The following is a 15,013-nucleotide window of genomic DNA, read 5'->3' on the forward strand; positions in this document are numbered from 1 at the left end:
TCAAGACTTTGGAATTAATATCTAAAGATTTTTGGTGGCTACAAGTATAGAAGGCTATAAAAGACTTTGTTCAATCATGTAATATTTTTTCAAGGTCAAAAATTCCTTGTCATCAACCTTATGGACTTCTCTAACTAAAGTTTGTCTTTACAAGTTACCATTGGTTCTATTTAAATTTATCTTTATAAGTTACCTATTCCAAAACAATCATGGTCTTTTATTTCTATAGATTTTATTACAGATCTTCTAATCTCAAGTTTGTGTGATTCTACATATGTGATAGTAGATCATTTTATCAAAATGGCACATTTTTTATTATGTTTAAAATCTATCAGAGGTGAAGAAATTGCCAAGCTTTTTTTGATAATATCTATCAATATCATGGATTACTAGGAGATATTATATCAAATAGGGAGATTCAATTTGTATTAAGATTTTAAAGAATTCTTTTTAAGATTCTAGAAGTAGATTTAAAGCTTTTTTTTGGCCTTTCATCCTCAAACTGATGGACAGACATAGAACATAAATCAAGTTTCAAAGCAATATTCAAGATGTATCATTAATTATCAATAAGACAATTGGATAACTCTCTTGCCATTAGTAGAGTTTGCTTATAATAATACGATTTATTTGTCTATGTAACAAATAAATTTCTTTATTAATTTTGGTTAACATCCATGATTTGATACTTTTGACTTTTTAAAAGTTGATAATCCTATGACAAAAGATTTGGCAAATCATTTGTCAGAGCTACATTCAATAATGAAGGCACAATTAAAAGAAGCTCAAGAATGACAAAAAAAACAATGCGGATGCCTATCAAAAGAAATAAATATAATTCAACATAGATGAAAAAATATAATTATTTCATTATAATATCAAGATTACTTGTCCTTGTCATAAGTTGGCCTACTGCAAACTTGGATGTTTTCATATTTGTAGACACGTCAATCCAGTTGTTTATTGATTACATCTATCAGAGTTAATGAAGATCTATTTTGTATTCTATATGTCTCTTCTCAAATCATACAAGACTATGAACATACCAAGAAGAAGAAAAGTCCCACCTCTTCCTATAGAAATGGACAATTATAAAGAATTTGAAGTGGAAGAAGTTCTAGACTCAAGGCGGCGCCGAAATAAGTTAGAATATCTTGTCTATTGGCACAAATATGTCATGAATGAATACACGTAGAAACCAACAAAGAGACTTACAAATGCAACAAAGGCAGTAGAAGCTTTTCATTGACGACATCTATCCAAACCAAGATGAAGAATAGTAAGTCTTTGCTATAAAAGAAACAAGGCCTAGGAAAGATTGCATTTTATTTTTTATCCTTATTTGTGATTTTTTTGTATTGGTGACACTAAAGAAATGGAGAACCAACAACTAGTAAATTTAACTCAAGAACCTTTGTTTACTAATCTATCGGACAAGATATTGTAATTGTCACAACCTTTAAGATAATGTAATCAAAATGAAGATCCTCAAGAATTACATGTTTTTCTTCAAATAGATGGCAAGATACAACGCGTTTGATATCACGACCTTAGAAAGAACTCTTGATGTTTGGTGATTTTACTAGAAGTAGGAATAATTCCTGATGGTGTTCCAAATATTTTATTTGAAGGAAGTTATGAAGGCTTCAACAATGATCAAATAATTGGGTGGTCATTCCACCCTAGTATGAGACACTATGGATGATTGAGAGGCCCTATCAACCATCTTCAAAGAGAATAAAGATCAAAGTATATGGCAAACATAATTTTATACAACTCAGATTTCTTCAACATATGATGACTAATCTTCATGGAACTTATCTTTAGAAGGACAGATAATGTCATTGACATATATATTTATTCCAATAATTATCAATATAATTAAGTAGAAATATATATAAATAGATTAATTTCATAATATCTTCTAAAGAAGCTTTTTAGAAGCTTTATAGATAAGGTTTTGACTTTACACGTGTTTGTAGATTAGAAACTTAGCCAACAAGTTAGCCACATGTCACATGTATTGATAATTTGTTGAACAAGCTAACTATGTGGCGCATATATAGAAAATTTGCTTTATAATTTAATACATGTAACTTGCAATTTGGATACACGTTGGAGGTCTTATAAAACATTGTCACGTAACTTCTAGTTTGATAGTATATACGGAGGCAAGAATAAACCCTTCTTTACTCTTGTAAACGCCTTTATAATCTTTAGTCTTGTTTCAAGACTTTTTAGTCTTCTTGTCTTTAGCAATAACTATTTTAGTTTAATATTATACTATCTTGAAGTGATTTTTTAGTCTTTTGAGTGATATAAGAATTTATTGATCTTTTAGCTCTTTAAAATTCATGTTCATGACAATATTTATAGACATATATGTATGTTTGTATGTATATCTATATATTATAACAATCAATTTTAATTTTAAATTTTAATATTTAAGATTATTTTATTAAATTATTTATTTATATTTATTAATTTAGATTATGTCATAAAATATAATTCTAAAATTAAATTAAATAAATTTTAGTCATAATGATAGTTTTTTCATATTTTTTTATATCTATTTATAAAGAGAATCTTTTATAACTTCAAAATAGATTTTATTTGAAATTTTTAGAAATATATATAAAGATTAAAGTCACATTAATTATAATACATTGTAATTGTTGTAAAAAATAGTATCATTTAAAGTCCTACATATAGACATAAATATTTGGAATTTAATAGGAAAAAAAATATCAACTCAATTTTAAATGTATTTTTAAAGAAATAAATTAAATTATATTTAATAAGCTTAAATAAATAAATTTTATAATATAACCATATATGATTATATTGTAAGCATCATAAAATAAAATATATTAAAACTAATATAATATAAGATTTTGTTAAAAACTAAAATCCATAATATATTTATATAACTAATATTTAAAATAACATTGCTAACAAATTATTTATATGTACAAATTTATTTTAAAGTATTTTAATTTTGAATAGAATTAGCGATTAAAAATAATTTTTATTATTATACATGATTTTAAAAATATATTGAATAAATCAAAACCATGAGGATCATGGAGTTGAATTATGTATTTATTTTTATTTTTATTTTTGCATGTAAGAAAGCTTATTACTATCATTACTATTATTTTTTTCAGTTTTTGTTTGATATATAGTAAATTCATTTGTGTAAGTCTTCAATGTGTTGTTCACATGGTATTTTGTTGTGTTTGCAGTTTGATATATTAGTATTTAAAACAACTTTCTTTAGCACATTATTGGTAAAGCAGGGGCCTCTAACACTAGTAAATATTAAAAGAATTCTTATAACTTTCATATTTTCTCAAACACAAACATAAATTGTCAATAATAGAATGAATTCAAAATATTAGATTGCACTTGTCATTGTTTTCATTTTCTTATGCATGATTACTACAACATACTTCATTTTTGCTGAGCTAGTTAACTCAACTGTGTCAAAAAGTAAAAAATTACAAATAAAACTATATCAATTGAAATGTGTATAGCCTTCAACCCATACAATAACAGCAATGAAGAAGAGTTGGGGCACCTTCCAAAGCTCTGACCATGAAGCCAAATTCTTCCTCCCAATTATGCAAAAAATAAATAAATTGAAGTTCAAAGCTGCCTGGAGTTAACTTCCTAAAGCCCAGTGCTTTTACAAGTCCATTTGAATCATCTACAAATGAGCTAAACACTAAGTCCAATTCATGAGAAACAAAACAGCATGCAGTATTGCCAAAAACCACCAACCTAGTTTTGACAACATAGAATGGAAGATTTAAATGTGATGTGTGCAAGCAGGGATTCATTGCATGACTGAAAGTGAAAAGAATTGGACATTGTCTTGCATGGGTTTTGAAGGCATTGATGGTGAATCATGTGGAAGCATACAGCAGTTAGGGCATTAAGAGTTATGTATGGATGGTTTGGGGGTGTTGGGTTTGTGGACAAGTTTGGAATGGGCACACCTCCCCCCTCAGAGGCTTGGAGGCTTGGAGGCCTATTGTGTTTCATTCAGAGTTAGTCAGGGACTGAGTTGAATGACTTGGGCAACAATGTCAAGGGCAGAGAAGAAAAGATGTTGAGCACGGCGTTTCCATTCAAAAATTTCCGTTGCCGGGACTCGAACCCGGGTCGCTCGGGTGAGAGCCGAGTATCCTAACCATCTAGACTACAACGGATGAATGTACAAGAGTGGTTGGATTTCCCACTTTCCCTCTACTGCAGAGGGTTTCTCTGAAAGAGTCGCTGAAGTACGAGCGCTCATCGACCGTGCCCTTCCTTCGATGTTTTTCTACCTATCCGGACATTTGCTCCCTCAAGCCCAGTGCTTGTCTCAAGACAGAGAACGAACTCACAAAAAAGTCGCCTTTAGAGTGTATTTCAGTGAGTGTTTTCATTACTTCAAGCGTGGAATCTAGTCGTTCTTAATTTTATTATCTGTGTAGCTACGGAGTTGCGTTGCAATGGTTGACCATCTATGAAAACGTAACCACGGAATTATACCTTTTATTCAAGTGTAATTCAACCTTTACGATTTTAGCCAGCACTTCAAAGCGGAAATTACTGCAGAGGAAAATGAGGAATGCGAATTCTGTGTGTGCCTACTCTCGAATGGATCATGAAGGTTCACGATGACTCGCTTCTGTTGTAAGGAGAATTGGCTCCGCTTGAATATCAACTCGTTTCCACGGTAGAGTCCAAATTGTTGTTGGAAAATGTTGAGAATGAGATTTTGAACTTTATAAGACCCATTTTAGTCACATCATGTTGCTCCCACCACTCTCTGGAAACTAGGACCGATGTGCAGAAAGTTCGACTTCATTTTGAAACTGTACGATCTTGAAGGAACTGAGAGAGTTGCTAATGCACCCAAAGCACGATTTGAAGACACTCAGACACTCACGCACTGTGAACATTGCGAGTAGTTCCAAAAACAATTCTAACGCCATCTGTATTCTGAACTTATATTTAGAATGCCGAAGATTCAAAGGGAACTACAACTGTATACAACCTGGGTAGTGCCGAGAAAAACTAAAACTTAGTTTGAGAATCGTGAAATACAGTCACACTCTACGGAACATGATTAGTCTGAAGCTATTCCTGACATAATCCTGGAAAATAATCTAACCAGTGCCCAAACTCTGGAACTAATAGGCAACATGTTCCTTCGAGATCAACTCCGCACACACTCGAAAAGAACCTCGTCGAACTGAACTGTGCTGATACAGAGGTTTCCTGGCCCATCGATGGTGCACTCTCAGCAACCAAGTGAATCAGACCAAGTGTTCCTTCATCTGCGTCAGGCTTGAAACTGTGTCCTCACTCCGGTGGTTGGCACTGGAGTCAACAAAACCCTAAAACCTGATCCTCATGAGGAAATTGAACCGAGAAGAGCACTGGACGTGGAAGGGAGATCTTCACTTCTGGTGCTAGAGTACAATTCGAAGGAGACTGAGTAGAGAGACTCCACGGAAACTAGGCTACAAAGTTGCAAGTGATAATACTATCTCATAGTAAGAGGTAACACTACCTTCCACTTTTGATCGATTCTACCAAGTATGATGCCCAAGCTTTAGCTTCACCGAGGCGGTATGGAATTTGAATGAAGGTCCAGTTCGAATCACCCCAGATTGCATCCTCTCCCAGACCCATCAGGATTCTTCCTTCTCCTCTCAGTTTTTCTCTGTATCTCATCTACTTCTTTGGCTTTGTTGCATGGAGTTCTACATGCATGATTCAAACCATCGAGTTAGTTGGTTGGTTAGTTTTTACCGCAGTTTTGTATCCGATACTTCAGTATGAGCAATGTAGGGGCATCTTTCAAAATTCATAGGCAATTCTCACCGCCAACATGTGTGGTTCTTCGCCTCGAGTTGTTGGTTTAAGAGTACTGAGCACCCCCCCCCCCCTCTTTCGCCCTGCAAGCTCGCCTGCATGCAATTGTGTGTAGTTTTTGCATTTTAAGAAACACGCACAAACATATAGTTTGTGAATATAATTTCAAAAAGATATTTTTTACAATCAACCCAACTAGTCTTTTCATTTGGAGCTGGAGGAGAATTCCACTCTTGCTTCAATTAAAAGCTGTTTTCTTTTGTCACTTGAGAATCAACACTTCTGTTCCTAATGTGATTCTCATAGTCAACAATTAATAAATAAATGAATAATATGCTGTTATACATCAACGACCACATGTACTTAATGCATACTCACAAGATTTTGGAAACCATGAATATCATGAGAGCAAAGTTAGCTGATAATGAACAACTTCCCTCACATGGAGCATGGAAACACATGCAACCTTTAAGTCTGAAATCTTACACTGCATTTAAAAACAAGCTTCATGTATCCTATGCACCCTCCTTGTAGATCCCTTAACTGCAGATGATTCTTGGAGGTGAGGCATAACTGCACAATCAAACACGCAAAAAAAAACAAGAAAAAAGCAAAACAAAAAAAAATATATATATATATATATATATATATATATGTTGATAAATTGCAGTTTGAAGTGGTCAAAGGTTGAATGAAATGCTTTCACAGAGGTGCCAAATATCACTGCCACCAAATCAGCTGAGCCTACATATCCATTTGAAACCTGCTTGCCTATGTGGCTTGTTCCACATGGCATACCTATGGGATGAATGCCATGCTGCCTTCCTGTTTTTTGTTCTTGTTTTTTTCTTTAAAAAAACATTTTTATTTATTAATTACTCTTTTTTAAAAATTTTGGGTGGGGATTCTCAACTGCATGTTGAAATGAGAGTGCAATATTGTGAAATATTCAAAAGTAGGTGCATCTACAAGAGTTGAAACAGAATTGGTTCCCTTGTATTGCAAATTTAAATTGGGTCACTACTCAACCAATGTTGAGAATATCAATTCAAAGCACAGATGTGGATATGTGCACAAGATTCTATATATATATATTCACTCTAAGTGGGGTTGTAAGAATTACACTTTTCATTATATATATATATATATATATATATATATCTATCTATCTATCTATCTTGTTGTTGTCACAGGTTATTCCCTGGTACATGTGTTTGCTGTGTTTCATTTTTGAAATATTGGGCTTTGCATGTGAGCATGATAAAAGTTTGATGGAAGTCAAGAGCAGAGCAGGGCTTGTCATATATTCATGAATGTTGTCTACATGTTCTCACTGCTGCAGTTCAACATTCAATCATCTCCACCACTCACAAATGAAGGTTGCATTCTTCTTCTTCTTATTATTATTATTATATTACTATTATTGTTCTTGTTATTCCTTTTGTGAGATGCTGTTTTATTCATTCCTTCCTTTGTTCTTTCATTCTGTTTTGCACATTGCCTCATGCCCAGCTTCACCAGGAAGGTAGGAAGGAATGTCAATCAATCAGAAAATGTCTACATATATATATATATATATATATATATATATAAAAAGGGGAGTTGGACAGTGTTTTTTAAGTCTTTGAATGAATGTCATCAAGTTCAGCCTTGGAGTTTTGTTGTTTTGGTTCTTGTAGGATTAATTGTAATAAAATCTATACATGAATAATTTGATCTAAATTTTTAATTTGGCACAACTAGTTAATGTGTCTTTTGCATTGAAAAGAAGGAAGCAAGGTCTGATTAATTTTTTTAAAAGATATTGCACTAAGTACCAATTGCAAAAATAAATTATGAAAATTTGATAATGTGTTACCATGTAGCATATTATACCAGAAAATTATGTGTTAACAGTGAGAATAGCAAACTATTTAAATAAGAAAAGAATCTACATATACTTAATTTGAATTATGCTATTTAATATATAAAATTTCAACTTGATTTTTTTAGTTTTTTTTCTTTTCTTTCTCTCTTTTTTTTTTCCTTTTTTTTTTTTATAAATTTTTGTACTGAACACATTTTAATATTCTTTGGAAGTATACAACAGACACAAACGAAAAAGAATTTTGTAGAAGTTTCTGTAGGACCTTATTATGGTTGAAAAAATTTAGAGAGTTTTTTTTCAAATGGAACAATATGATCACGTAAATCTGAAAAACTTATGTGAAAATCACAGGATTTTAAAAGATTCAAAATTATATAGATATGTTCCACATGCATAAGAAACTTTCAAGTTCTCTTATATCAAATTACGAGAAATTTTTTTTTGAAAAAGTTTCAAAGAAGAACATATGAAGGAAAATATAGAATTCTTTATGTAAATTTTATTACACATGGAATAGTTTTTAAATACTACTAAAATAATCTTTAGTATTTCCAGCATTTTCCAGTTGGCAGGGGGAGCTTGATTTTATAATAATTAACACGTAATTTAATAAATAAAAAAAATTGATTGTTAAAAAAATTATGTCTTAAAAAAATATAGATTATGTGTTAAATTATTAAATTATGTGTTAAAAAATTCAATAAATGATATATGTGTGTGTGTACATATATATATATATATATATAATATTTTGATATAAATTATTTTAATATTTTAACATGTATAACTTTTAGCAATACATGGGTAATAGTAAGTGCTTTGGGGTCCTTGCTTTGTAATAGATAAAAAAATAAAGGAGACGGAATAGAACGAATAATATTATGTGGACTATCTTTTGTCAATGTCAGATGCATATTGTGAAGGTAATGATCTAAAGAAGTGTGTAAAGGATCTTTGACCACAAGAATATCAATTTTAGGGTTTTGAGGCAAGAATACTCCAATGATATAAATGAGAGTATTGAGAAGAAACCTCTCTTTTGTTTTATTGGTTAAGTATTTTATAAAAATCAATGTTTGCAATGTAGTAATAATCTTTTTCATTCTTGTATTTAGAAAGAACAAAAATACGTTGCTCAAATTTCGCATGCTATAATAACAACACAAGATTAAAATTAAAAAATAAAATGAAAAGTGTAACTATATATTTTTGAATAATAAAATTTTTTAGCCTTACAAATTTTTATAATCATTAAAAAAACATGATTTACAGAAATATAATTCTTTTTTAGTTTGATAATCATTTTAGTATCTTAGGATTCTACATTAGTTCTTGTAATAAAAACTTATTGTTTTGTTTTAAATCTAATAATTATTTTAGGAAAATTAATGTGTAATATATATATATATATATATATATATATATTATCACTTAAACATATTTTTACATGATGTGGCACTATAATATACCTTCAGTGTTAAGCAATAAGGATGATTTCTATTTGTTTTTAGATAAAGACCATGCTTTTTTCTTTAGTATTTTTAATTTCTAGCAAAAAAAAAAATAGGCTTCTTTCTTTTAAAAAGTACATAAAAATTAAAGGCTCAATGCATTAACATTAGAATTAGTCGTGAAAAAAATTGTTATATATATATATATATATATATAAACGTATTATTTCTACAATTAATAATATTAATACATAACCTTTTAATCAAATCACTTGTAATTAAAATAATAGTAATTATATTTAGAATATTAAAAAATACTTTTATTGGAATTTATAAACTTACTTGCTTGGCTTGCACAAAAAAAAATATTGTACAAATTATGAACTATTATCTCTCTTTGGTTTATTGGCATGCCTCACTTCCATATTTGTTTTTAAAACCTAATTTTCTTATAGCAGGCTATTGCTAGGAACATTTCATAATTGCATGTACAATATAGATCATTATTCTACATTACATCACTTGCAAGATTTGAGGAAAATCATTGTTTAATTCAAAATTATTTCTTCTAAAAGTTTTATTAATACTAGTCATATTAAAAATAAAATTTTCATCTTCCAAGGCAACTAGGTAGGTAATTGGTTCCTCATCTTATATGAAGAATTAGAAAAAATATGGTAACTTTTTATTTTTTATAATTATAAATTTTAAAATATATTTTTACCATTTTTTTATTTTATCTCATTCAAAAAAAGATTTTTTCTTAATACTAATAAATATTTTATTTTATGTTAAAATATAAGGTATAGAAAAATAATTAATTTTAAAAATCTAATAAAAAATATAACATAAAATGCTAATTTACATGTAGGATAAATACACATTTTTCCAACTAACTTATATGTAACATGACTGTACATTTCTCTAAATTTTTATACTAAATCTAATATAATAATTATTAAAAATAAATTTATAGCATTGCCTTAATGTTATGTACTAATAGAATAAATCAGGGGAAAAATTGTACATAATCAGTATATAAGTATTAATTAGAGGATACAAAAGAACTCCTCTGTTTTGTTTACTACTTGCAACTTCTTCTTAAAGTGTTGCCATTCCGAAATTAAAAAAACAAAATAAAATCCATGGCATCAATAAAGTTTTACAGAAGAAAAATAATTACATTTTATTACCAACACAAAAATATTCAGATTTATTTTTTTAGAATAATTTTTTTGTTAAAAGTTCAATTAATATTTCATGATCTTTCTTAAATAACCTGGACTTAAAAATCAGAGTATCAAGAAAATGGTTTGCAACAATCTTTTTATTATGATGTTCTTGGTTTCAAAAGAATGAAATAAAAAAATTAAAAAATAAAAAATAATTATTGAGACGTGACCTTCATCACTCTGGCTTAAAATATATTGCATTCTAAATGTAAAGTTGCTTCTATAGTGAATAGACATTATAATACTTATCTTCTTCACCATCAAACAACTATTTCTAAAATCTTAGAAGTTCCTCTTTTCAAATATCAATAAAATAAATGAAAATAAATAAAAATTACTATCTAATACAATAAAATTTATTATTGATTTTAGAATATTTAAAATTCTATTAGCATTATACATTTAAGTTTACTTGTTATTACTTCTGGGATCCAAAAACTTTTTTCCTTTTATTTTTTTTCTTGGTTATATAAGAACCATTAGGCAATTTATGAGCACTTTTTAAAATATTTGTTAGGTTACTTTACATATCACCTAGTCTTAAAATCCATAATTTTTTTTCTATTTTTGTAATAAAATATAACTGAATACTTTATGTTTTAATATAACAAATATAGAGTTTTATATTTTTTATGTATTTCTTTTTTTAAAAAAATCTTTCTGTACAATGTTATGCAATCACATCACACAAGTCTTGAGTTCTACATAAATGAAAAGAAAAAAAGAAACCTAAAGGTTGAATGTTTGTAAGACAATATTTGTAATACATAATAAAGAAAGAGAATTGGGCATTACAAAACAAACCCCCACAAATTGTATAATTCATTGATTATTAAAATACCTTGTCCATTTAAAGAGTGTGTCTCACCAAATAAATTAAAAATTAAAATACTGGATTAGATATATTATTCAAAATTAAGTGATCCTTCAATATGTATGTATGTATGTATGATCAAAATATAATCAAATAAAAATCTTGTTTTAAAATAATTAATCAAATTATATGCTAACCTGTGGTATTGGGCAGGTAACTTATACACATGCACTATCGAAATAAATTAAGCCTTAATATGAGTTTAAAAATTAGCTATTCTTAATTATAAACAAAAAAGAATTAAATGATGTCAAGTTTGTGTAGAATGTACACAAGTCTCCATCAACTCATTGGAATCATAAGAATCAAAAAAATAAGCCAAAGAAATCTGAATATTTAAAAAATTGGTTAGTACTTTGCATTTGAAAAAGATACAAAAAAGTGATGACATGTTGAATATAGATTATATCATTGCATGAATAGTAAAAATCTTAATCATTAAGAAGATGTGAAAATTAATCATATAAAAGTAAAGAAATACAACTTATTTATTATCTTTAAGTTGATTTATGTACAGTGTCTCTAACTAGAGTATGTGATTCCAAGATTAAAACATGTGCTTTCAAATAATGGTAGATGCAACTTTACAACCACGAATAGCATTTGTATAAAAAAAAAATCATATTTTTTAAATATAAAGAGAAAGAATTTTTTCTCTCAAATTTCCTTGTGTATATATATATATATATATATATATATAAAGAAAAAACACATGATAGCTTTCGTATTATCAAAAGCACCGGTAAAAAAAATGTCCTACAAGACTTAAGAGACCCGTGAGGTTGAAAGTCCTATTCAACTTGTAATGTTCAAAGTATTGAACATTAACATATTCAATGAAACACGTTAACAACTGATATGACTTCTACATAAATGATTCTAAACTAACCCAAACTTGGCTTTCAACCTAATTAACATCTAAAAGCATCTGCACAGCCAAATTCCCTACAAGAAACATAACATAAAATAAAATAAAATAATCTAAACTTGCAGAGACAGCACAGTAGTTTTAAATTTATGATGGTGAGAATATTCAAAGGTCGCTAAGGTACATTTCAAATTAGCATAAATTGAGATGCATAAATTTTGAAAAGAAAACCCAATTTTGAATAAATTATTATTTATACTATTTTTGTGTGTTTGTGGTTGTGAAACCTTTTTTCCATGTTGTTGTTAAAACTTCAACAAATCTGTCATCCTCACATTGATTGCTGTGTTTGGCAAGTCTACGTGGCAAAGCCTTGAAATCTATCATTCTAGCAAATAGGTGAAATCGGATGGATGAAACAAGGGTGTTCGGATGGACGAAACAAATGTATTTGGATGAAATAATATATATTAATATATAGATATGATTTTTTATTTATTTAATGTGAATTGAACCGTGCTTGACAATAAAAGCTGTGGCGTGGTGTTGAAGTGTGAGCTGATTAGTGAAGGACAGTATTTGCAACACATGGTTGTGTTATTGAATGCCATAGAGGAGACAGATTGCATGATTGCTTTAGGCACAAGTACAAAATGAGTAAATTCTTGTCATTAAGTGATTTTTTTTAAGACATGCTAGTAATTTCATGTGAAATCAACCATTGATTAATTGGGAATACTAGAAACTTATTTTTGGTGAGCCAGGTTTGAATGAAATAAAAAAATGACAAGTTACCATAAAGTGAAGAAAAATCAATATTTTTGTAAATCTTTTGGTTTTTCTTGTGGTCTTAGAAAGAAAACAAAACAAAACAATCAAACAATCAAAACAATCAAAACAATACAAAACAAATAAGTATGCATGTCCAAAGTATAACTGATTCAGTAGCATGTTTTTGAGGAATTGTTTATCAGATCTAATACTTTCAATTTGAATTTCTTAAGAAAGGCTTGAAAGAACGGTCCACATTATCAGCACATATCTTAAAAAGGTTTAAAACTTACCTTGATCTGTGAGATATATTGAAAGAATGACATCATACAATCAATGATACAATTTTCACTATGCTTTGCAGAAATCTATTTAAGATTCTCAATAAATACATTATTTTTTGTTTAATCAACTCATTAAGATGGAATATTTCAATTGAATATCATTACAAAATATCTCATATAAAAAATCAGACCTTCATTTCACATCCATCAACTCAACCATCACTATTATTTTTCACTTTTCAAACCAGTAGAAAAAAAACATATACATATATTCAATGTATGTTATTCACAATTCAAGCATTAAGATAGTCACAATCAAACTGCTTCAAAAATATTCCATTGACAAGAGGGTTGTTAAAGTACAACAATAATTAAATAAATAAATCCCATTTGCTAATCACCCAAAAGCTGGTTTGCAAATTCTTAATGGCAGAAGAGGAAAAAAAAAAAAAAAAAAAAAAAAACTGGGGATGTCGGAATAGCTCAAACATGTACTTTCTCAAATTAAAAAATCAAAATTAAAATTAAAAATATCAACTGTTGATGGGTGGGGCAGCGCTGTCATCACGCCTGCTCCACTCCAAATATGCCACCTAAGCTCAGGAGTTCATTCATGATTTTATAATCAAATCACATCAAGTTAATAAAATATATAATTTGATCAAGAGAAATATATATATATATATATATACATATATATGCACAAAAGAATTTAAAGAGGATATAGTACACCCATACCTGTCCAAAAGAACGAATGGTGGAAGCGAATGTTGGAAAGCACTATAAAACCAAAAAACTAAAAACTAAAAACAAAAGTTGAAAAATAAATAAAAAGAATGCAACCTTTGGAGGTGACGGCAAAGTGAATTATTTTAGAATGGACAACCCAACCCACTGTCGGTATTTCCATTTATTTTATTTATTTAGTTATTTATTTATTTTGTCTCTCAGGTTCCATGTATTGTTATCTTATTGTACTTCTTCATTCCTGATATGAACGCCCAGTACCACTATTTACTACCATTCTTCTATTCGTATACATCCCTGGTAAAGGAACAATAATCCCCCATTGCTTTGAATGCCCTTTCGGTGCTTTCCACCCTTTTGTGGAGTGAGCCTGCCAGTACATCCCATTCCTGCAGCCACAGAAAATAAAACAAAGCAAAACAGGGATGAAGAAGAAGAAGAAGAAGAAGAATGAGTCCAAGTGGTGGGTACATGGGCACTGGGTGCTGTCGATGCTGTTGCTGCGTCCATGTACTCTCACTCTCTCGATGAGACACACTGCCTGCCTTCAAGGGAGCTCAGAACTCCACACATGCTTCTGTCAGAAGATAATATATATATATATATATATCTATATATCTATATACCCAATTACACATACACATACACACACCCTAATTGAGACAGACAAACACACACACATATATATATATATATATATATAAATATATATGTGTGTGTGTGTGTGAGAATGAGAGAGTGTGTATGTGTATGTGTATCTATATATCTATATATATATATATAGATATATTTACGTGCTCGAAGTGCCATGGCAGTGAAGAGGACCCACCAAGGAGGCAAGCTGCCCCGGTCAGGATCAATGAAGACAAAGCTGTTACCGAATGCAACCACCAGCATGGGACCAAAAAGATGAGGGGAAAGGATGCCACCAATAAGCGGCATCATGAATCGGTTGCAACAGGGCAATTATAACACTGTCTCACAGAAGAAGCACTAGCTCAAGCACACACATACACAGCTCATCAAAACCTGAAAACGGCACGCCGAG

At 29.6% G+C, this 15,013-nt stretch overlaps 1 long non-coding RNA gene and 1 other non-coding gene across 2 annotated transcripts; both read right to left on the minus strand.

Moving 5' to 3' along the window:
- Window positions 1-4,141: 4,141 nt before the first annotated feature.
- TRNAE-CUC (transfer RNA glutamic acid (anticodon CUC)) lies at window positions 4,142-4,214 on the minus strand. Its single transcript has one exon. It is a non-coding gene; the product is annotated as a tRNA-Glu (tRNA).
- A 2,805-nt stretch (window positions 4,215-7,019) lies between these two features.
- LOC141044955 (uncharacterized) lies at window positions 7,020-11,898 on the minus strand. The gene is made up of 3 exons (XR_012216783.2): window positions 9,532-11,898; window positions 9,208-9,286; window positions 7,020-8,887 (listed from the first exon to the last, which is right to left on the minus strand). It is a non-coding gene; the product is annotated as an uncharacterized LOC141044955 (long non-coding RNA).
- Window positions 11,899-15,013: the final 3,115 nt, after the last annotated feature.

The sequence above is a fragment of the Physcomitrium patens genome, chromosome 25 (assembly GCF_059467195.1).
Source record: "Physcomitrium patens ecotype Gransden chromosome 25, ASM5946719v1, whole genome shotgun sequence".
Lineage (NCBI taxonomy): Eukaryota > Viridiplantae > Streptophyta > Bryopsida > Funariales > Funariaceae > Physcomitrium > Physcomitrium patens.